The sequence below is a fragment of the Anopheles arabiensis genome, chromosome 3, assembly GCF_016920715.1.
Source record: "Anopheles arabiensis isolate DONGOLA chromosome 3, AaraD3, whole genome shotgun sequence".
NCBI lineage: Eukaryota > Metazoa > Arthropoda > Insecta > Diptera > Culicidae > Anopheles > Anopheles arabiensis.
Genome location: NC_053518.1, coordinates 22,644,196 through 22,666,961, shown reverse-complemented (window position 1 = coordinate 22,666,961; position 22,766 = coordinate 22,644,196). Strand labels below are relative to the sequence as shown.

The window sequence follows — 22,766 nt, the reverse complement described above, 5'->3', positions numbered from 1 at the left end:
GGTCATTTCGGTGCTGATAATGTGATTCGATTGATGCGTTTCCCTCCAAAAAAAAGCTCTGTTTGAGCTGCAGAGAACTGGGAGGGGAGGGAAAATACCTGTGGAAATTATGCAATTCGGTAAATCAGTTCCGCAATCGCGAGCCGGTTAAAGCCCCGGTAAAGCTCATTTGCATCTCAATTTGAAGCCGCCGGGTGTTGACACAGATGTTTTCACGTTCGCTAGGCACTGGTCGCACACGGAGCGCGCCCTTCCGGCTTTTACTTTGGCCGGGGTTCGTTTCGGTGCACTTTTACCCTGTTTCTTTCTCCCTCTTTCTCTCTCTGAGGGCCGTCACTGCACACGAATGCCCCCGCGTGGATGTTCAGAATGTAGCGCGATGCGTTTCACTTAGCACTCTTAGCAGGACCGATGAACATCAGAGCTGGCAGGCTGCTAGGATCCAGGCCGCCGAGGATCACCCAAACCCAACAACGAAGGAACAACAGTAAAGAGAAGGCGAGAGCGAGAGAGAGAGAGAGAGGAAGAGAAAACAGAGAAACGGAGACAGTGCGTGACTCGATGCGAGACAGGAGGAACGGCGGTGGTGGTGGTTAGTGTAAAAAGTTGGGAGCAAATTTTTGGGTAAGGCGAGCGAAGGCGTACCGCGTGTTTGCGCGAACAACCCACCGGCGCGACATGCTGAGCGCGAGTTCATTGACACTGTGGCGAGAGCACGCGCGATCGTGTGTGTGTGTGTGTGTGTGTACATGTAAAACCATATCCTGCGGTGGAGTGCGGAGACAAAAAATCCTGTAAAAATTCGGCAACGACTACAGAAGGACTCCCACTCGGGAGGGTTGGGGCTTGGGGAGCTTGAGGCAAGTGAATTTTCCCAAAAAGACTCTCATCAAACGGAAAATACCGAAACCAAAACAAACCCATCGGTCAAAACTGTGTGATTGACTGTCAAAATCAAGATGCGTTACGGTGCGTTACGATGCGTTAGGCACGCTTATTAAAAAGGGGATTTAAATCTTTAAAAAAAACACCATGTGAGCAGGTTCCCTCTGGTACTGGGTCCAGTGTTTATGCGTGCCCACGGGCCAGACCAGCTGTGTTTCGATGTGTTGTAGTGTGCGGGTATTAACCCCCCCCCCCCTCTTCACCCCACTATCTCTGCCCTAATCGAACCAGCGATTCCGATATCAGCGACGATAAGCGAACAGGTACAGGCCGGCAAATCACAGACACCGACACAGCCCCGCTAGGTGATACGCTTCCTAGCTGAATGTTCCATTATCAACGCCCAGTGACAAACGCTCCCATTGGGGTGCTCCCCCCCCCACCCAGCTTTTCACTGTATGAGTGTAGCCTCTGCTCACTGCACTTATCAAACGCTGGGTCGGCCTGAGGTAAAGCCTACCACCACAGACAAGTTTAAAGCGTGCCTCAAAAGGAGGGGAGTTGCTGGTGATAATTGTTCAAGCGAGTGTGGCCACGTTTGGTCAGCCCCGTCTGCTTCCCCGACTGACATCCCGAGCGTGTTAGAAGCTGTCCGAACCTGCGCCGCTCGGGGGATGAATATTTGGTTAGCGTTTAGCTCAGTTGATCTAGCAACCGATGGGTTAGAGCGGGTTTGGGAAAAAAAACGGGGGGAGCGGATAAGGGATGCTAGTTTCTCGCGCTCTCTCTCTCTCTCCGTCTCTCTTTCTCTCGCGTTTTGCCTATTTCTATTGCTCTCGATTGCTTGACGTTTGACGGTTTCACTATGGGAACGCATCGTCTGTCTGCGTGGATGTGTGCATTGTTGGAGCTTGCTGGTCCATGTGACTGTGCTCTGCGTATGTGTGTGTATGTGTGCTTCTTTCCTTCAATTCTCTCGCTCACGATTTCTGCTGCCTCTTCTCTCTTTCGCTCACACTCACAGCCCGCCTGCTGGTCAATCGCGCGGGGGGCTGTTCGTTCTCTTTCATTCGTGCTGCCACCCTTGGAAGGAAGATTTCAAAGGCTGATTCATACCACACACACACACACACATACGGCACACAGGGAGAAACAAAAAAAACACGCACCCATCTCACACTACCGTTCTCTCTCTCTCACTCGTGTTCGCTCACACCGCATGACGGGCCGTGTCATTGAACCTATCCATTTTTCATGTAACAAGAAAGGGATCCACAAACAAACACACACATGCACGCACACATACAGACGGGTAATGCCGGGTCGTGGGAGGCTCAAGTGTCAAATCACGCCGCCCCGAATGGGTGGCGAGCGTTTCCGTGCATGGATTTTCCGCGTGCACTATTATCCCTCGCCTTTCAAAATACTAAACACACACACGCGCGCACAACAAAAAAGTGAAAAATTTGTTTGCATTACATCTCTCTTCGCTCTCTCTCTCTTTTGCTTCACGTTCCTGTACGATTTACACCGCCTTTTCGCGCTCACCCGATTAGGCGGCGAATTTTTTTGACGTTGACGTATTTGTCACACGTTGCAGCGTGATTCGGCTGTAATCGATCATCAATCAGTGGGCTTGCACACACACACACACACACGTTCACTACCATGCTCACTCGCGCGCAAACAAACACACACACACACACTCACACCTACACTTGTGTGAAGATGGGGATGAAGCATGGAAATAAAGTGAGATAGGGGGGAAAAAACCATCCGTCAACAAATGCTTCACACATATGCTGGAAAAATTGGGCAAACGGGGCATTATTTTGCGTCGGTCATCATCGGTTTGCCGCGTATCATATCCATTGGCATTACCGGGAACAAATACATACACACGCACACACACGAACACAAACGAAAACGCGCATTCGACCAGCCGGCGACAAGTAAAACAAAAGAATTGATGCATTGGAACAAACAACACCATCATTTAAAGGTGTAAAAAAAAAGATTTAAAAACACACACACACGCACACAACCACACAACCTACACACACTCACACACACAGACACACAACACGCACATGCACTGATAGGAGTTTCAAAAAGGGGAATTGCATTGAAATGCAATTGACAAAAGTGCATCAGCCACCGTTCCACTCTCTCTCCCTCTCGCTCTCCCCCGCGTGTTACACCTGTTCCTCGCTTTCGTATCGCAAATCTTTACTGCCTTTTTGCTCAACAACTTTGACCACCCAGCATTGATGTGTAATGTAGTGATTGTTGGAAATTGGGGAAAACAAAAAAGCAATGGAAAAGCATGTGAATGCAAAATTTTCAATACAAACGTAGAACGACACGTTTCATTCTCGGGTGTGGTGACACACGCATTTGTAGACGACGGCGAAGCACGAACCATAAACCGAACGGAATGAAAAAAAAAAACACACAAAAACGCACAGAATCACACACACGCACAATCTGCGACAGGGCAGAGAATTGAACTCGCGCGATCTCGATCTGCACGGACGAGAGGCGATCGCACGCCGAATGCCGAACCGAAATGTCGGGGAAGGGAAGCCCCCTCCCCCAGGGGTAGCAACAATAACAGCACTAACACACGTCGTGGCGTTAAATTCTCCGCTTTCTTCTTTGCTTGCTTGCGTATCACTCTTTCGTGGGTAGTAACAACAACAAAAAAAAGCCACACCACTTTACAGAAATATCATTCGCCAAACCATCGACACCACTGCACGAGGGCGCAAAAAATCACGATCCCGTGAGGATCGGTGCCGAACATTTCTCTCCCACACAAACACACGCACACACGCAGAGCTCTTTTTTTTGCTTCCACACTTTCAAGCTCTCTCTCTCTCTTTTCCTTTGCTTCTTTTGCCGTCGTTGATCACACGATCGTGTCACTAAATCGCACACAGGCGTGAACGCTCTGGACGCGCTGGACGCTGATCTTTGATGCACCACAGACCACAGCAGTGTCACAACGCACGGGCACACTACACTTTCCACGCAGAAAACACAGTGTGGTTCGTGCGAATCAAATCGAATCCCGCAAGTTTTTCCGCCGCCGCAGCACTGACGACTGGGGGGCGCCGACCGGGAAAAAACTCAACAGAACCGCTCCACACTAGCGCACGGAATGCGGGATGATGGGATCTCTCCGGTCGCCGTGTCCCCGGCGAACGGTACACTGGCCGTGCGTTTTTGCCTACGCGACACTCACACGCCACGCGAGCGAGAGAGCGCTGAGCATCCCGAAGGAGCTCACCGGTGAGTGTAAGGTGTGGGAGCGCATGAGTGCGTGGACGCGCTGTCAATGAACGCTGTCGACCCGCGTGGTTGCGGCGTAATGGCAATAACATTGCGTATCAATTCCAATCCCTTCCCGAAACCCACCCCTGCGTGTGCCACTGTGTGTGTGTGTCTGTTCTTTGACACGAAAGGGAAGCAAGCATCACAATCTCCCGATACAACGATCCCACCAGCTGACTGGGTTGGAATGTCATCTCCCGGTGTGTGTGTGTGTGTGTGTGTGTGGTGGAACGCGATTCGGTTGCCATACCGATTCCGCAATCCGCTCGCTTCCTTCTGTTCCCATTCCCTGATTCAAATCACAACCATCGGGAGAACCGTGAACTTGATTTGTCCTGGGCGGGTTGGCTTTTTAAGGGCAACTAGAGGGGGTGGGGGGGGGAGCGAACTGAACCCTCTGCAAATGATGCAAAAGCCCTTTGAAATGAGTCTATCGAGCGAAATTGTCGTATTTTGCCCTGGTGGAAATCGAACGTTTGTGCCATGGTACGCGAGAGCTCAACTGCAAGCACACACCGTCACCACATACACACACACACACCGTATGGTGGCTTGCGGTCATTGTCCTCCGGCGGAAGATGGCTAAAATATTTCGCACTTCTTGCTGGGGCCGGCGACGCAAAAGTACACGCGTCGTCGGCGGGACTGTGGACGAACATGATGGTTTGAGCGAATTCCCGCAGGATTTTGTTACATTTTTAAAACACAGTTGAGTGTCAAAGCATGACTAAATCTCAGCACGCTTTGTTGCTTTATAATTAATGTTTGAGGGATGCTAAAGGAATGGAATGGGATGGGTTTCCCGGTGAATTCTTGCTCAGACGCTCCGGATGTCTGGTACATACCGTTCATACATTGAACATGAAACGCTTACGCTTTTAAAATCAATGAAGACTTACAGCTAGAAGTACATCGTGACATCATCATACCTGGAAGAAGAATAAAAATGATAAATTTTATTAGAAACTTGTTAAAACAAATAAACAATCAAGTTTAATGTTCAATTATCGACCCAAACAATTATGTTGGAAACATTGTTTGGGAGCAATGTAAGATGTTATGATAAAAAATGAGAAATTTTATAATTTAAGAATGGTGCGAGGCAAGTTTGTTGAGTATTTTAATGAATTGTGTAATATTATGAAATATTTCACACTGTAAACAAGTAATAAGCATGACAATTGATCCTTTTGAACAAAAATAAAGCAAACAGTTTTCTTTAATCAACCGTACTTAAAACCGAAAGACACATTCAATGATCTCAGAATGGATTAGCAATTAAAAAAAGTAGAATATATTAATTAGTAGCATAATTACTATACATGTAGCCTTTACTTTTGCATCATTGTAAGGTTTTTTTTAAATTATGTTATGACTAAAAACGATGTTTTACAAACATGTTTGTGTTAAATACTTCTCGATCCATTTGATTTTAATGATTGTTGTTTACCGATCAATCATAAGCGCCATATGCTTAAAAACAAGGATTGTTATAAAGGAAATTCGCAGGAAGAAAGAAAATGGTTTGGAAACTGAGGAAACAATTGATCTCACTGCCTCTTTAAATTGATGATTTAAGTTCATAAAAAGGAACCACTTAAGTATGAGGTCAAAAAATAAAGCTCAGAAAATACCAACAGAATCTGCAAGTAAACTGACTGTCATGCAAATGCTTGCACAAGATGCACGAATAAAAATGGGGTCTGAATCAAATTGGCAACGTGGACAAAATTGTTTTTAATTTTAAGAAATCGAAGGATTTTTTCCCTAAAATACTTAAGAAATCATTAAGGTTGTTATACAAGAGTGCCCATTTTAAAAGATAAATTACGGTATTTTAAATTATTGTTTGTTTGCATGGTCCATCGTAGATTTTATTGACCAAGTTGACTTGATTTTTGTGGAAATGCCAAAACGTATCTTTGACTCGTTGAAGCAATTGCACACATACACTCGTTTACTGCTTTCCAGTTGTCCAGTTGTCCAATCGTTAAAATGGAATGACTGCTGACAACCAAGTCCTTCGACATACATTTTGGAAGCAGTAGGTAATAAAGTTGTTTCGCACTTAAAAACGTGATTGCCTTTCATGAGAGGTACAAGAATGGATCAGAATGCGTTTTTCTCCCCCTTCTGGTTGGTATCAACCAGCGCTGTTGGTGTGAGGGAAAGGGATGGCCATTGCGAGAAGGGAGATAGAACGAAACGGGCAGGCGTCTGAGTGGGGTTAAGTAAAAGTCGATGTACCCGTAGCACCCACCGCACAGCACCGAGACTGTTGCCTGATAAGACAACGGGCCTTTCGACTTTGACTTTGCGAGTGCTGAACGCCCAAGAAAGGCCCGACGGTGGAGGAGGGTTGAAGCGGGAAGCGGAAGAACCACAGTGTGTGGAGTAGGGGGATGAGGGGAATGGACGAAGAGGAGGGGGAGGAGGAGGCATTTTGCTGCGGTTGGCGAGAAAAATCGCTGCCCGCGGAAGCAACAGGATAAGTAAACACGTCCAAATCAAACCCTTCGAGCGTGTGCATGCGCTATCGTGTTTGGGGAGAGCCACCTTTGAATAATACCCACCATCCCACCACCCGGACAGCAACTACCACCCTCCGTATCTTCTCCGTATCGGTTGGGTGTGGGGTTTTTCAACTTTTGGGGGAGGTTTTTTTGTTCGTTCTTTTAAACTTTTGGATTGATTTCGACGCGAGGAACCTGTCTGTGTGTTCGTGTATCACCTGCCTAGGGGACGCGAGCGATGAGTGCGCGCATCTTTGGACGGATGTTTCGATGGACGTTCTGTCCGGCGGGTACGAGGGAGGAAACAGAAAAATCGTACAAAAAAAGCGCGTCAGCAACCCCAGCCTGACGCGCGTACATGTTGCGTCTGTGGAGGTGCGCGACTTTTGGCGGATTCATCTTCAAACTGACATTTCCCTCCCCCGGTTGAGACACACGGTCACGTCTCTAACGAGATTCGTTTTGACGCGGGCGGAAGAAAACCAAAATACACACGCGTACGCGCACACATGGCGTTTGTGGTCGCGTACGTACGCAAACCATCCCGTAACCACACACACATGTACAAGCCAACCGAGCTGGCCGTTTGCGCTTGCCGGCGAGCGTTACGCGCACCCGAAAAGAACGGACCAGTTTACACACTGTAAAGGGGGAGGGTAAAGGGGAGTGTGTGAGTGTGTGTTACGAACGCAACGGGAGGGCAAATGAACGGATAGAACAGGAAAAGAAGCGCGCGCGCGCGCTCCCGAGTCCCACTGGGTCTTGGGCGGTGTGTACGCGCGCGTGTGTGTGTGTGCGAGAGAGGGGCAGAAAAAATTTGTTTGATAATAATTATATTGTTATCTTTGTCACGCGGTCGGTCGTTGACCCCTTTCGGTCAGCTGTGAGCGTAAGCGATGGCACGCGATGGCACTCACTCCGTTCGGCCGTTCGAGAGGATGGGTGGTCGGGAACTCGCGAGCGGCGACACCTGCGCGCGCGCTCAGTAAACTGATAAGGGGAAGGTGAGTGGCGTGAGTGTGTGAGTGACGCGTGTAGGGTATTGGGGCACTCAGCTCATTCTACGCCAGACTTCGTTGCGACAACATCGACCGATGGAGCTGTGTCTGCTGGGCGCGCGAACAATGAAGCAGTTTAATGAAGACGATATGGCGAGTTGAAAGAATTTGGTTTAAATTAAATGTTGATCAAACAGAAATCATTGCCAGTGTGAAATTAAATGCTTACAAAGTATTTAAATACGTTCTTCCTGAATAAAAAAAGTATTTAAATACACCAATGCCTAAGGTCTGTAATCACAATCTTAAAGCAGTATTTACAACTAAACTTAAAGTACGTTTGAATTCTAAAACACAAATTTGTTTATGTAACACAAATGAACGAGTGTAAATATTGTCGACAAGTTACCTTAAGTTTAAAGGGATTATAAAATATAGTTTCTCAGTACGGCTGAACACATAAATAAGCCATAAAAGAAATGCAGTCCGAGGTGCGGCTGCAGCACCGCATGATTGATGGCATGCCGCGTGAAATTGGCTTTCGGAACGACAAGCAGAACAAGCAAACGTTCGTTCGAGACAAGCCAAAATCCAAATCGAAGGAAAGAGAAAAGATTAAAAAAACACCCATTCAGACACAAAACCATCCCAAAATAAACTGTTTCCAGTAGCAACCGTCGTTGCTCGGGCGACACGTTTGGCTCTCGCCCCCCATCTCGCCAACGGGTATCCCCATGGAACATGGAAAAACACATTCCCAGTCCCCTTCTCCCACACACACGCACGCTAAGCCTTGCTTCCCAATAAATCGTCCGTAATTAATCGACTGCCTTCCTCGGTTACTGCGTTTGCCTGGGAGGCAAAGGATCAACCATGGGGTTCCTGCCGGGCAAGAGCACATTACTCAAACCTCGTGTTTGCGACGCACCGGATTTCGGATACAATGATTTAATTTAGATAAAAGCGTCAAGCTGTCTTGTGGGAAGAATGGAAGGAAGGAAGGAAAAAACAGCGCAAGCAAGACACACTCGAAATGTCCTCCGTTGTGGTCCGCTTTGACGAGGAAGGGTATTATGGAGGGAAATTGTTCAACACCCCATGGTACAGTGGGTTTTCGTATGCTTTCCCACTACGGTTATGAATTTTGGTTTGTGACAGCCCTGTGTTTCACTTTCACTTTTGATTGTTTTTGGAGGTGGAGAGGTGACTGTTTTGTTTTTTTTTCGACAGCTGTTTCAGCTCTTTCTTTCCAGAGGTTCAACCCGGGCTGGGTGGTCTGAACATAGACAGCCCTTCATTGATTACAAACACAAGCCGCTCTTATGTAAGACAATTGATAAGTGGCCACAAACATGATTTGTCAAGTATCGTAACTCGAGAAATCGTTTCGCTTAGTTTTAAAAATGACTTACCAAAAACTTATAAAAGAGGGGACTATGATTGCGTATTTTTATGAGTTCCCATCCCATGGCACACGTATCCGATAAGAGCGCATTAAAATATCTCCCATCGTTCTATCGTCCCCAGTACCACCCGTAAAAAGAATCCTTCGCGTGACAAAAACCAATTCACGGTAGCGTTTGCTACCCCATCTTGTGTAGGCATTCTTCCACATGGCATGCGCCGGTAAGAAGCCGATTGAACGACCGCGCTAGTTCCCCGCGGAAGTAGGCTAATTGTATGCATTTTCACGTGCTACCGTACAGCGAGAGGTTGGAATGTAAATCTTAATAATGAAATTTATTGACGATACGCGGCAAACGTGCAATAAATCACCGAAAGTTGTCGAGCGTTGCCTCAAAAAGCCTCGGGAGTTTAATGGTGCGGTAACGCGGCATTGCGGAACAGCCACGCGTAAGTTCATATAGGGTGATATCATACCGCCAGCGTGAACCAGCGTACCAAAAGTTCTGTAAAATAGAGGTCAATACTGGTCACGCTTGAGCTGGTGTACTCCGCTCCGGGACAGGGGAGCATAGGACACCGACCCGGCCGATGACATGGTTCTAAAAGTTTCGAAAGTGAAACTTCACCCTTTGATAGTCCTTTGATCTGTTCGGCCACCGACACCACAACGGTGCATGGCTGGTGTGCGATGCAGTTCGGCACACCCTTCGGCATCTACTTTCTGCTCAAACGGTTGAAGCCGGCCCAGCTGTTTGCTCAAGGATAGGAAGCATTTCATGGTCAGATCGAACGAGCCAGCGAAAACCGTACCTACAGAACGGAAACGCACTCGTGGCGTGGGGGCGGCGAGTGTGTATGAAGGGATGAAGAGAAAACGTGTAGTAAAGCAAAGAATTGGCTGTTTTTTGTGTGGTGTCCCCTCTGACGCCTCCAATCGACGACTCCGGTCAAGTGAAACCGTCGGCAATGCACGTGCACAAACAAAACCCAAAAAAGAAACATAAAACGGATATTAAAGAACGGATACCATCGAGCATGCACGCGTACGTGCATCCTTGGAAACACACACAAAAAAGGGAAAACCGCGTGCAAGCAGACCGTTGCAGTTAAGAACAAAGTTTCCAATTTGTAGCATATTTCGGTCGGTTGCACTCTGGCGGGTGGGTAGTTAATGCTATTTTCTTTAGTTTGCTCAGTGACAACGGGGCAACGAGGCGGTTCGTGACATTGGGCGAGTGCACTTGCTTGAAGGTCGTTCTTGACGATCCGTCGCTCGGTATTGAATTTCTCCCGCTGCAGACAAGTGATCATTGAGGTTGCATAAAACGCGATCGATCGCAATGCGGAGGATCTTTGTTAGCAGATAGCAAATAAATTGGGATTTCTTTTGACGAAAGTCACTGTTTATACTGAGTTTTAATGTTTTGATTATGCCTAATGAACTAAAATTTAATAAACCATATAACGTCGAGAGTAGTTCCATAGATGTTTATCAAAAGGCTTCGGAAAAATGATATAAGTTCAATGCAATACATACCAGAATGATTAATAAATTTTGAAAAAAAAACGCAAAGAAAATCTTCTGATTAGGTATACAATAATTTAAATTTTTCGTAATTCTTCGATTGCTTAAAAAGTGTCATTATTGTTTATTCGTTCTTGATTTAATAAGCATTTTTCCAAAATTTGTGAAGGCTTCAATGTTTCATCTCAATGATTTTAAACCGATCTTTGTATTTCTCTACTTCAATATTAACTATTTCAAAATATGTTACAAACTCAAGTTAATAGAATTATGCCCTGAACTGCTTCTTGTTTTCAACTACTGTCAAGATCATACTAAGAAGAAATACATGCTGTGATGTATGTTGCTCATGCAAGAAGCAATCAATTGATTGTAAAAACTATTTTAAAGACAGTTTTAAAAATGGTTTCACAAGTTTTCAGCGTCACATCACACTTCCGTTTGCATCAAAGTTTAGGCTGGTGGTTCGAGTAATCAATCATTTTTAAATTAACCTTAATATTTATCTTTTCGCTAGCTTGCTTTATTGCATTTATAAATCCATTAACAACTCAGCTAAGCACTTTTTTATCTTGTCGCGAACCACCACCCTCCGGGTAGGCGGGATAAAAGCAAACTTCATTTTCACCATGCCAATTACAAGCGGCGTTCAATTTTATCATATACCCATGATTTTATAGCCACCGGCCCCTGACAAATGCACACAACCGCCCAAGGACACTGCTCGAAGGCTTGTTGCGTGCATCGTGATGCACCGGAATCATTGGGGTTGAGGAGGGTTGCTAGTACGACCATAGGGGCAGGCTAGAACAGACTAGGCACGCTTTCCATAGCGCGTGTTCCACCGGTACATTGACACTTTTGTAGTTCAAGGTGTTGCGGTACACCGTACCCATGTAGCGCCCCTATAGAATCCACCGCTACCTGACTGCTGGCTGATTAGACGTTGCAAAAACAGCAAACAACCGCACCATAAGAGAAGTTCTAGCTTCTCTCGCACAACCCTTACCCTTCATGACTTCTACGTTCTTGCACCGGGGCAGCAGTGGGAGTTCAGCGGGGTCTGAGGGCACCCAGCATTTAGACAACTTTAGAAACTTGCATCGCATACTTGCAGGCAACACTGCACAGGGTCTGCGTTACGCAATGGTGCGAAAACAAGCAACAACAACATAGCAGCGGCCGCAGCATGCAGTCGTGGTTTGGGGCCAGCAGCATGGCTAGAAAACGGATAATTAGTATCAATTTAGTTTCCCATCGCGAGACGCTTTGCCTCGGCTGCCGTCGCCCAACCGCACGAGTCATGATGGCGATGACCGGGGGGCCATTTTGATGGTTAGCTGTCGATTAGATGTATCGATGGTGGTTAGTAGCGTGTTTTATTGTGTGCTAAAGATGCAGAAAAAAAAACACGATACGATGCCATACAATGGGAGAAGATGGAGAAGGGAAGGTAAGTGTGTGAGTGTGTGTCGGGATAAAAGAGAGGATTTTATTCAAATTAATTAAGCAGGCGTTCGGTAAACTTTGCGCAATGAGTCGCAGTTTTAGCACTTTATTATTGAATTAATTGCTTCATTTGTTTATTAAATTTCATGCAGCAAATACTGTGTTTGTAAATTCCCATTTTCATCACTGCTTGTCCTATTTTGATCATTACATGATTCTTTAACACAAGCGAACGTAAAGATGTACTGCGTTCGATCTACGACCGACGATGGTATTCTGTTGAGCAAAAAAAGCTAATTCTTCCTACGCAAGGAATGTGTACCTTCGCCGATCGCGCCCGCTGACCATCTATTGCGTCCATTACGCAATACAGCTCACCGTATGTGTGTGTGTGTGTGTTCGTGTGTTAGATTTTTTTCTACACCCCTTGCTAGCCGGCAAACGCAATAGGTTGCCTTCGCCAAAGATGTGCCACGCAACCACGCACGACAACGACAATTTCCTTTTTCCCACACTTTTTCGCCGTCTTCTGCCCGATCGTCCGATGCCGGATGCCTCTGCCGGTGGAGCGGTGTATGATTTTGTCGAAACTCACGATTTACCGTGATGATCGTTCGATTGCACCGTGGCCGTCGTCGATCGATCCTCCGTAACGTGGCGAAGATACACGCAAGCCGCACATAGAGCCATTGCCGCCGCCGCAATAATCATTAGGTTAAGCTTAGATTCGATTTTTGCGCTCGATTAGTGTCCGCTCTTTTTTGCGGAAGACAATGCGAAGTGGCTTTCAGGGGTATTAGATTGCTTTGGGCCGTTAATTACGTGCAGATTGCTGTGATGCAAGCAGAATACGTTCTGTAAGGTCAGCGCGATTTCATTTGGAAGGATCGATTGCATCACTAATGGATCTGATAGGGGAGAAATAATGGCTAAGTTTCTTGCATTCTTATCGAAGGTTTAAGCAAACGTTTGATAGGTAAAATTTTCTATGTTTCTCCCAATGTTTTTACGTGCGTGATACGCATTTGCGTGCTTCTCAATTCTAACGGATTGCTCACATTAAACGGCCGTTTGGAGCGTTGCCACATGATAAATTGAGAGATGTTCAGGAAAGAGCACACAGCACTTGGGGGAAGCAGCTGAGAAAGCAGCGCTACATCGCGGGAGAAGTATGCTCGCAGCATAAACATAGAATGTTGCGTTGCTTCTCGTTAACCAGAGAGAGAGAGAGAGAGAGAGAGAGCCGCGATTGCTACTGGCGAAGAACATGCCGAAGACGTTGCACTCTCATGCGGTGAGCCGTTCTTGTTGGGCGTGTGAGTGAGACGGGACAGGGGCGCGCGTGTTGTGTGAGCGGGAGAAAAGAACAACATCGAGCAGCGGGTTCATTCGCACCTACAGTCGTTCTCGAAAGTTGTGATGCGTTGTGGATTATTTTTATGTAAAATGTTCAATATTGGGAATGTTGTAAAGATTTGGGAACAAAAATGAATTGAAAAAGGCATTGACAGTGATATAATTATTACATTTTCATGTAATTTAAAATGTTATGTAAGATTGAAAAGGGCTATAGTATTTATTTAAATTAACAAAAATTGAATTCAACTTTTTAAAACAATAAAAAAATATTTAAAATATCGTAAAGTTAGAACAACAAATGCTTAAATGCTTTTGATTAAATTGTTCATAAAAGAAAGTAAAAAAACAAAACGTTCTATTCAACACCATATGTCAGCGACTGTAAGTGCATTGACCCAGCATGACGATGACCCACTTACGAAGCGAAACGCGGTATGCATCTTCGTTCTTTTTCGCGTTTCGCTCTCGCACTCACCCCTCCCAGGGGGGGAGTTGCCGTCGTGATGGTGGTAGTGTTTTTATGACTCTGAATGTGTGTGTGTGTGTGTGTGTGTGTGTGTGTGTGTGCGGGCGCGTTGCTCCGATGGGGTGGAAGCATCGTCATCGAATCGATTGAAACCGTAATGGTGACGCTGTGTGTGAGTGTGTGTCTGTGCTTCGTGCTGTGTGTGTGTTTATTTGAAGTTGAGAGACGGGGCGCACGCTTCACGACGTCAGCTATATATCGGCTGTCGCCATAGAACCTCCCGTACCCACCTTCCACGCCCGCCTTGAAGCTGTTGTTTTGAGAATGGGAATGCTTACAGCAACCAATGAGGGAATTAATTTCAAATGCTGCACCATTGAAAGCTTTGCAGACGCTCCCTTACAACCCGTACTTAGTGCGGCTTGGACGGTGGCGAAGGAATCACGAACAATCACGTGCCAACGTAATTCGATTCGCAGTTTGCAACAGAAGGAAATAGAGGAAAGGAAGCAAAGCAGAAGGTACGGTGACGTTGTTGCTCGTGATGTAGAAAGGAGTTATAAGGACGTTTGTGAGTGCTCACAAGAATGTAGTTTATTTGTTTTACTATTATTATTATGTTTATTGTTGTTATTATTATCACTATTAGTTATGTTTTATTATTTTTTCTTGTATTATTATTTGGTTATTATTTTATTATTATTATTGTTATTATTATTGTTATAATAATAATAATAATAATAATAATAATAATAATAATAATAATAATAATAATAATAATAATAATAATAATAATAATAATAATAATAATAATAATAATAATAATAATAATAATAATAATAATAATAATAATAATAATAATAATAATAATAATAATAATAATAATAATAATAATAATAATAATAATAATAATAATAACAATAATAATAATAATAATAATAATAATAATAATAATAATAATAATAATAATAATAACAATAATAATAATTATAATAATTATAATAATAATAAAAATAATATTAATAATAATAATAATAATAATAATAATAATAATAATAATTATTATTATTATTATTATTATTATTTTTATGTTTATTATTATACTTTTATTATCATGTTTTAATAATAATAATACAAATATTTAATTAGAATAGTTTTTAATGCAGAGAGATCATAGTATATTACTTTTCTTTTCCAATTTACTTAAAAGAGTATTTGAAGATTAAAATAAACTTTAGAAACATTTTTAAACAATTCTGAAGAACAGTGAGAAACAATTTAATTCTGAAGAAAAAAGAGGCATATAATCGAAACAATAATAATATATTTGAAAAAGCTACAAATCTTGAAAGTTTCAAAGAAAAAGTAAAAACAGCTAGGGATAAACGAAATAAACCATGACAAATCCCCAAAGTAAAATATCACACATTGTGTTCAGCAACAGACTGACCATATGTTATCATCACTCATGTGCCTTTACGAAGAAATTTGCGCAACCACTGACCTTTTGAAAGGAACAATAAATGCGATTCAAGCACACACACACAAAACTCAACTGCATGATTCCAATCCTTTTACGTACAACAGTTGCCAAATTTCCTGGAAGCGAATTACCATACAGTGCCCATCGTTTGCGCACTACCTTTACGCACGCGTAAACAAATGCCATGCCATCGGTTCGATTGCACCGCGCTACAGGAAATGCGACTATTTATTGCATCTGATTGCGCCCCAGTCCCTTCTTTGGTGGTGAAAGAATGTCGTTCTCCACCCCGGGCACGAGGTTCAGTCAAGCGCAGACACAGAAACATATCTCATCCCAGTTATCCTTGAGTATTACCACCCCAAAGGGGGGGAGGGTTGCACGCGAATAAAGGTGGTATGCAAATCATTTACGAATTTCAGCGCCACCGGGGGCTACATTTTTGGGGAGGGCGAGAGGCGAAGCCTGACAGTCAGTTTGAGATGAAATGTGTCAAAATTTGACAGCTGCTTTCCGAAATCGATTCAAGCGGGAGAATGTTGCCGCTGGATGATGTGTGATGGAAGTGCTTTTGTGGTAGTATGACGATACATATACACTGCTGACTGGTGCAAAACACATTAATCGATAACTGATTGTTTCTTCTACGTGAAGTCACTATTTACTATTGTTTTTTGAAAGCGATTTCAAGGAGGGTAATACAATCCCAACGCCTTTAAATCCACACTTCTTAAACAACCATTCCATCCCTCAGTCAGCCACAACAATGCCAGATAACAAGGTGCAAATGGAGTAACTTTAGCGCGTACTGCACTCAACCGATGCAGTGATTGCACTTGATGGTGCAGTGTCGCACAAAGCCGCGTCGAACGGTGCAAATGAAGCGCACACACTTTTCATGCGAGCATCATCAACCGACAGTCGCGCTGCGCTCCCAGCGCTTTGGCTGCCTTTCTTTACAGAAAGGGGGCTTTTCCAATGGCACGCTGTAGGGCACTTTTCTCCCTTATGCTACTCCCTGCCGTCCTAACCGTTCCGTTTCCTCCGCCTCTTAGTGTTGGATATTGTGCGTGTGTGTGTGCGCGCGCTGCGTATAAAACACAAATCATAACACAAACATATGGCGCGTTATGAGCGGGCGCGAAACTGGAGCTGGATGATATAACACGTGTTACAAAAGCCAATTAAAAGTCGAGCCAAGCACGCGCACGAATGGCTTCATTACACTCTTAGCACGACCCACAGTGCGTACCCAGTGCAGTGCGGAATCGAAATCGAAAGGGGAAGAGGCGCGGGGCGGTCAGGTGGTATCTTGAAATGCACTTTTTATTCACCACGCCACGCCAAAGAGTCGGAAGCAAGGCGTGGCCCTCTGTCTCTGTCTCTGTCTCCTGCTCTTCGTCTCTGAGCTAATGTTGTTGTTCGCGTAAAGTGCCACTCCTGCCAAAGGGTTTGGATGGTGTTGGGGCGGTAGTGAAAGTGATTTATTTATTTGTTTGCGCCCTTTTTTTATATGCGACAGCATCCTTGTGCAAGTGTCGGACTACCAGGGCCGACTACACGTGTGCTGCACTTGTGCGCTGATGGTGGGGCGCTTCGAAGCAAACGGATGATTTAGCGTCGTAACCTAAATATGTTTATTGATGAGATCAGTTTGTGAGTTTAAATCATCAACTTGAATTGGAAAAACAACAACGAAACAGTTAATGTTTTTCCTAAAATCTCAGTGCTTATGACGTCATACGTATTACTTATTATGACAAAGTTGACATTTCGAAGCTGCCTTCGGTTAAAATGTTCAATCATCATAAGTAAGAAATTAATTAGTTTGTTGATCATATCGTTTCTAGAATAAATATGACCTTTTAAAAGCTGCTCGCATGCGAGTTTCATCCCCATCAAGCTCTAGAAGCTCACAAAAAAAACAACTCTATTAGCACAAGAAGCCCTCAAACATGAATGCGCAAACATTGTGTGCATAATTGCAAGGAAAACACCACCACCGTGGTTAGCCTTGTCATCGGGCGTAACGATGTCACCGTTGCCATTAATCTGTGTAGAGTGCAGCGCGTGTGCAGCAGCACGGCAAACTGGGCAGCAAATCGCTACCGTGCCGTGGTGTGGCGAATTTCGAATTCAATAGCTCCATGGACGGATTCGTCCACCGGCATTCACCGGAAGCAGTGGACAGCGCCGGGACATCGGAGCAATCGATCGGAGGGAAGGGAAATGATTTTCCTCGCACCAACTGCACCGAACAAAACGGCACCGTTGACGGCAAGGGGTTTTTTGCAGCCGTTTTGTCGTCGATGGAAAGTGGTAGCCCTTGCAATGCGATGGAAGTACGGGCGGGTAGCAAAGGGATACAAATGCAAACCGTGGCAAGAGTGACAAATAGAAAAAAGCCCCACCAACTAACCCACAGCTCACATGTATGGGGGAGCTCACGGAGAGGGAGGCAAGCTGCTAGTACCACGGCTAGTCAATCCATCAGCGCACGATCGGCTACTAAGTCAACTTTTCATGTGTGACCAAGGTTGCGTTGCGCAAGAAACACACTGCCTTAGCTCAAGAGCTCGATAGATGGAGGGAGAAGAAGAAGAAGAAGAAGCAAAACAACAACAACAACAACAACAACCGAAAACCAAGCAACCAACCTACACCGGTATGGACAGTATCTCGCTCTCTGTGTGTGTCTACAAATGGGCAGGTTGCAGGAGGCAATTGCAGCTCGATCGAGCCGTATGCCGAGGGAGGTGGTGACAAGACGACGACCGGTGGAGGAGCGTGTGCTACCCGTGTTTGGTGACGACCGTTTGCCAAACGATCGCGCTTGAATTCGATTAGCATCGGGGTGGTTGATGGTTTATAATGGAGAGAAGAGGGAAAAAACGCATAAAAGCGCTCTTGGACGCTTGAAGGGTTCGTGTCTTGTGCACGTTGTACGGATGAAACAAAACAAAAAAACCCACCCCGCGTGTTCACGCCATGGGTAGAAAATTTGCGTACGAAGGTTAACGGTTGTCGCCTGTTCGTGCCCCGCAGCATGCCTCACTGCTCGTCCATTGTTAAGGACAATTGGAAAGATCTTTTTGCAGCAACGAAAAACGCGCCGTTTGAAGAATGACACTACTTGGCGGTGGTGCAGCCGTTGTGCCACCCCTTGGCCCTAAGGTTTTTGGGGTGGCCGTATGCAAGCCCAAAGGTACAGCCAGCCAGCCGTTCCGTGACCTCCGCATCAGCAGAAACTGCACACAGAAAAGTGCATTTGAGAAAGGGCACATGCACTGCGCTGCTGCTGCTGCACACATATCCAGCGCGTATCGTAATGAAACCGGCCGCTGGCCTTGATTGCTGAGAATGGAGGGAGCTTGATTTTCTCTTGCCCTCCACGCTTCTAAGCGTGGTTGAAAGTTGCCATTCGGAAGGGGTTTGTTTGGTCTGACCGCTTAGGCTGTCTCTAAACCGCTCGGTACGTTCTGTGGGTGCACGTGAGCCTGGCGCATGATCGACGATCGTATGCATGCATGCATGCATGCAAGTACGAATGCACCCTACCACTCTCTGTTGCTATTCGAGCGGAGAAGGGGTAGGTTCTTTTGGGGTGGGTTTCGCCAAAGAAACGCCACCAGCAAGACCTTGAATTGAACGCTCGAGGGTACAGTATATGCAGAAGTTGCAGCATAAGCAACATAAAGTATGAGATGCAAAACAATCACTCACAGCACAGTAAGTGACAGGGGCAAGGGCTAGCGCTTTTAGGGGGGGATTTTTTTTAAATAGAATTTAGCGGACACAGGGTGGAGGCGCTTGGTAGTTTGTAGTAATCTTGATGATTAATGGGCGGTTTCTTTGTTTACATTCTATCCTGCTAGCGGTTGTCAAAACATCAAACAAACGAAACACGAAACGAAACAAAGCAATTTTATGTTGCTTTGTTATGGTGGTTTTATTGCAGTCAAATTTAAATAAAGCGGATGTTTGTGATTGATTTTAAGACATCCAATACACTGATTTGTACTTAAACTGAAAGTGTTAGAGCTCTTTCTAAGCTCTTGTAGAAACTGTAAGAACCAAGACAATATTTCGCATTATTTATTGACGTAAACTGCTGTATAATCATACAATAGAATTTGTCACTTATACAACCAAACATTGTATGCAATTATTCATTCGTTTTGCAACAAGCTCACCGGCACTGTCACACTGTTTCAATTGTCAGTAAGCAAATAGCTCAAAGCCCATTTGCTGTCCAGCTGGCATGACCGGCGCTCTCGCCACTTGGACCACCTGCGTTGTGTGCGCAGCGTCACACTGTCCCGTTTTTGAATTCTTAATTGTTTTCTGCGCAAAAAGCATTTTGTTGTTTCTGGCGCTTGTGTTTCGACCGGTCGACAGAACGTGTACTACAATGTGCTTTTGCGCACTTATGCTTACATGCATGCGGTGCGCCACGCAGCATGACATATTTTGGTCGCGCGATCTACAATCCCCTACTAAAGCTACACGCTCACACATTGCCATTATATATGCGTGTGTGTGTATAACCATAACATAAACACCATTTGGCACATCGTGTTTGCGCGTGAGGGAGCAGCATTACGATTTTCGGCAGTATGTGATCACCGCGACGCGCATACCTTCGTTAAGCCTGATTGACGTATTTTAATTTTAGACATCTCACCCCGCTCATACATTCTCTCCCCCCCCCCCCCCCTAAGCGACCCGGTACACATCCCCGCCTTGCCCATCGTTTGTGCTTTTTACGTGTTGGGTTTTAGCTTTACTTTTACTGCCTTTCAGTCGGTGTGTGTGTGTGTCCATCTCACCTTCGCTCCATCTATGGTTGACATCTTCAGGGAGAAGACATCCCTCGAAGAGGGGGTGGTGAGAGCAGCAAGGGGGCAAGCTTTTTTAACGAGCCGCACCAACGATACTTGCGCACCGGGGCAGGAAATGTGAAAGCATTGACGCCTCGCCTGGTGCCGTGCGGACAGCAGGGACGGATCCGTCGGACACGGAAAGCGAAAGTGAACCGTGTGTGTATGTGACCGTTGTCTGTTTTTGGCAAATGGTGCGCGTTGGCGAAAATAAAATAAAAACAAATTTTGTTTCATTTGCCTCTCTGCTCGTTACTTTGCTGTTATTTTCACCCGGGGAGGGTCGTCGTCGGGTTCGGTACGGTGTTTTGCCGGTACGACATGATTAACGATGTCATAAATTGGTGGATCGGAGTAGATTAGAGAGAGAGAGAGAGAGGGACAGAGTGTGCGGGGTGGCATTTTGGCCGCAGGATAAACACGCGCCTTTCTTGAGTTGCGTGGGCTGGCCGGGACTGGTAAGCGCCCTGTTTCGAACCATGTTAGATTGGTTGTTCACTGCGGCGATGATTGTGTAGTACATTATTCATGGATTGTAAGAAAAAAGAAGTGACAATAAAACAATTGCTGTTGAAATTGAAAACACAAAATTAATCATTCAGCTGCATGTTACTGAAATTGGCATGTTGGTTTGAGTGCCAATTGGTAAGCAAATCTTAAAAATATCAAAGCTTCAATGAGACAACTCTTAAGCATTTTAAGCTAACGTTTTAAACAAAACGCTTAGGAAAAAATAAAAAATGCAACAAATTATTAATTATCAAATTAATGATTCAAAACCATTACCAAACAAACGATTAAATGATCAAATAGTTAAGAAAAGTCATCAATCATTGCAAATGAGTCGAACAAATAGGATAATATTTGAAAAAGTATATTTTTCATTTTGATATTAACTTCAAAATAGATTGCAATCGCTATTGGTCACTTCAAGATACATTGAAGATGAACATTTTGATGGTTCCGTAATACTCAAACATTGTATGTCTCTTCAAGATGAATGACTCCCTAGGGCGAATATTCTCAACGCCGCATATGGGCTTATGGTAGCCTAAATTTTTAAGGATGAATGTTTGGATGGGTTTTCAACCTGAATATCTCTCTTAACTGACGGTCCCTTGAAGAATCCATCATTTCAAAATAAATAAAGGTAAAATGCATCATACATAACATATTATCATGTTGGAACTCTGTTTATTGTACTCTGTTTGATAAGTTCTCTTTGAATAATCATTTTTAGACATATTTTATGGTAATTTATGAAGATTTGTGTGCTACGAGCAATACATCCCGATCATTTAGTCTCTTCTTCTTTCAAATAAAACATTCATCATTGCAATCCTTCTCGCTCTTCGACAGAACTATAAAATGCAACTGGTAAAGGAAATTCATCCTCAATAAATGGCCAAATAAGTGTACGCAACACCAGAAGACCATCTGCATTCACGGGTGTAATTGTGTCTGCGAGGAGCAAAGTGTTAGTGTGTACCTATCGCTTTGTTGCAGAACTGAGCAGAGAAACACGCTCCAACTACTAACAAAAAGTAGCAAACACAGAAAGAGAGAGAGAGAGAGATGGAAAGAAAAAACGAGAGATATAAAAAGGGAGAGAGAGAGGGAAAGCGAGAAAAGCTCCCTCAACAAGGGAATACGAGTGTGAGCGGAGGCCTACCAAACCGGTACTACTAACATAGTTTTGCGAAAAGACGTCTCCGCCTGGCGCCTGCTTCTTGTCCCGCTTCGCCCCCGTCTCCCTCACCCCTCGCAATGGCTTTGAAAGACAGGCAAACCCCACCGGGCGCTATGGCAATGGGTCTACGGGAAGGGGTGGTTTATTAGGGGTGGAGGAAAAACTTGAGCGTCATCATCGTCAGCGAAGAGCCGCCATCGCCAAATGCACTGCACAAATGAGGGGAGGGGAGGGGAGGAGCATGGCACGGAAGGAAACATCACCCAATCGCGGAGGGAGTTGAAATAGGAATGGAAGGGCCTGGGCCTGGTTAGAGCGGGTTGATTGTGAGCACCGTTGTGATGGTGCGGCACGAACCCTGCTGCCAGCGAAGAGCCAGCGATTTGCGAATGGAAGTGGAACAAAGTTGAATAGACCGTACCAAGGACGGTGGGTCTGTGTTGGTGTGCCATGTCCGACTGCACGTTCTGCAGGCCCGGGCTCTTCCCGCCGTACCAAACCCGCACCATCGGTGACTTCTGAGCGGAGGTCGCTACTAAGCCCACTGCTGCCACTGCTGCTGCTGCTGCTTGTTGTCATCGGAGTAGTGTTTTATTTATTTTTCTCTTCTCCTTCTACCTTTGTGTGCGAGTGTTTGTGTTGGTTTGTTGTGAGCTTTGTGCGCCCAGGTTCAAGCCCTTGCTTGCAGCACAATTCCTTCCTTCTTTCGCAGGGCTGCAGGGCATAGAAGATGGCCATCTTCCCATCTCCGTGCGATAAATCTCCCGCCGGGGTC

General features: G+C 45.1%; 1 protein-coding gene across 18 annotated transcripts in view; it reads right to left on the bottom strand.

Annotated features, from left to right (window-relative positions):
• The window catches only part of LOC120900080 (probable nuclear hormone receptor HR3), a 114,102-nt gene that overhangs the window by 30,976 nt on the left and 60,360 nt on the right, over positions 1-22,766 (bottom strand). For 2 of the 18 annotated variants that reach the window (XM_040306648.1, XM_040306649.1), the window contains exon 1: positions 99-4,081. The exons of 6 other annotated variants lie outside the window; for them this stretch is intronic. The gene's annotated coding sequence lies outside the window, so the exon portion shown is untranslated. Of the gene's footprint in view, positions 1-98; positions 4,083-22,766 lie in introns of those variants that run through there. 10 more of the 18 variants (XM_040306652.1, XM_040306653.1, XM_040306644.1 and 7 more) reach the window with 9 other exon arrangements.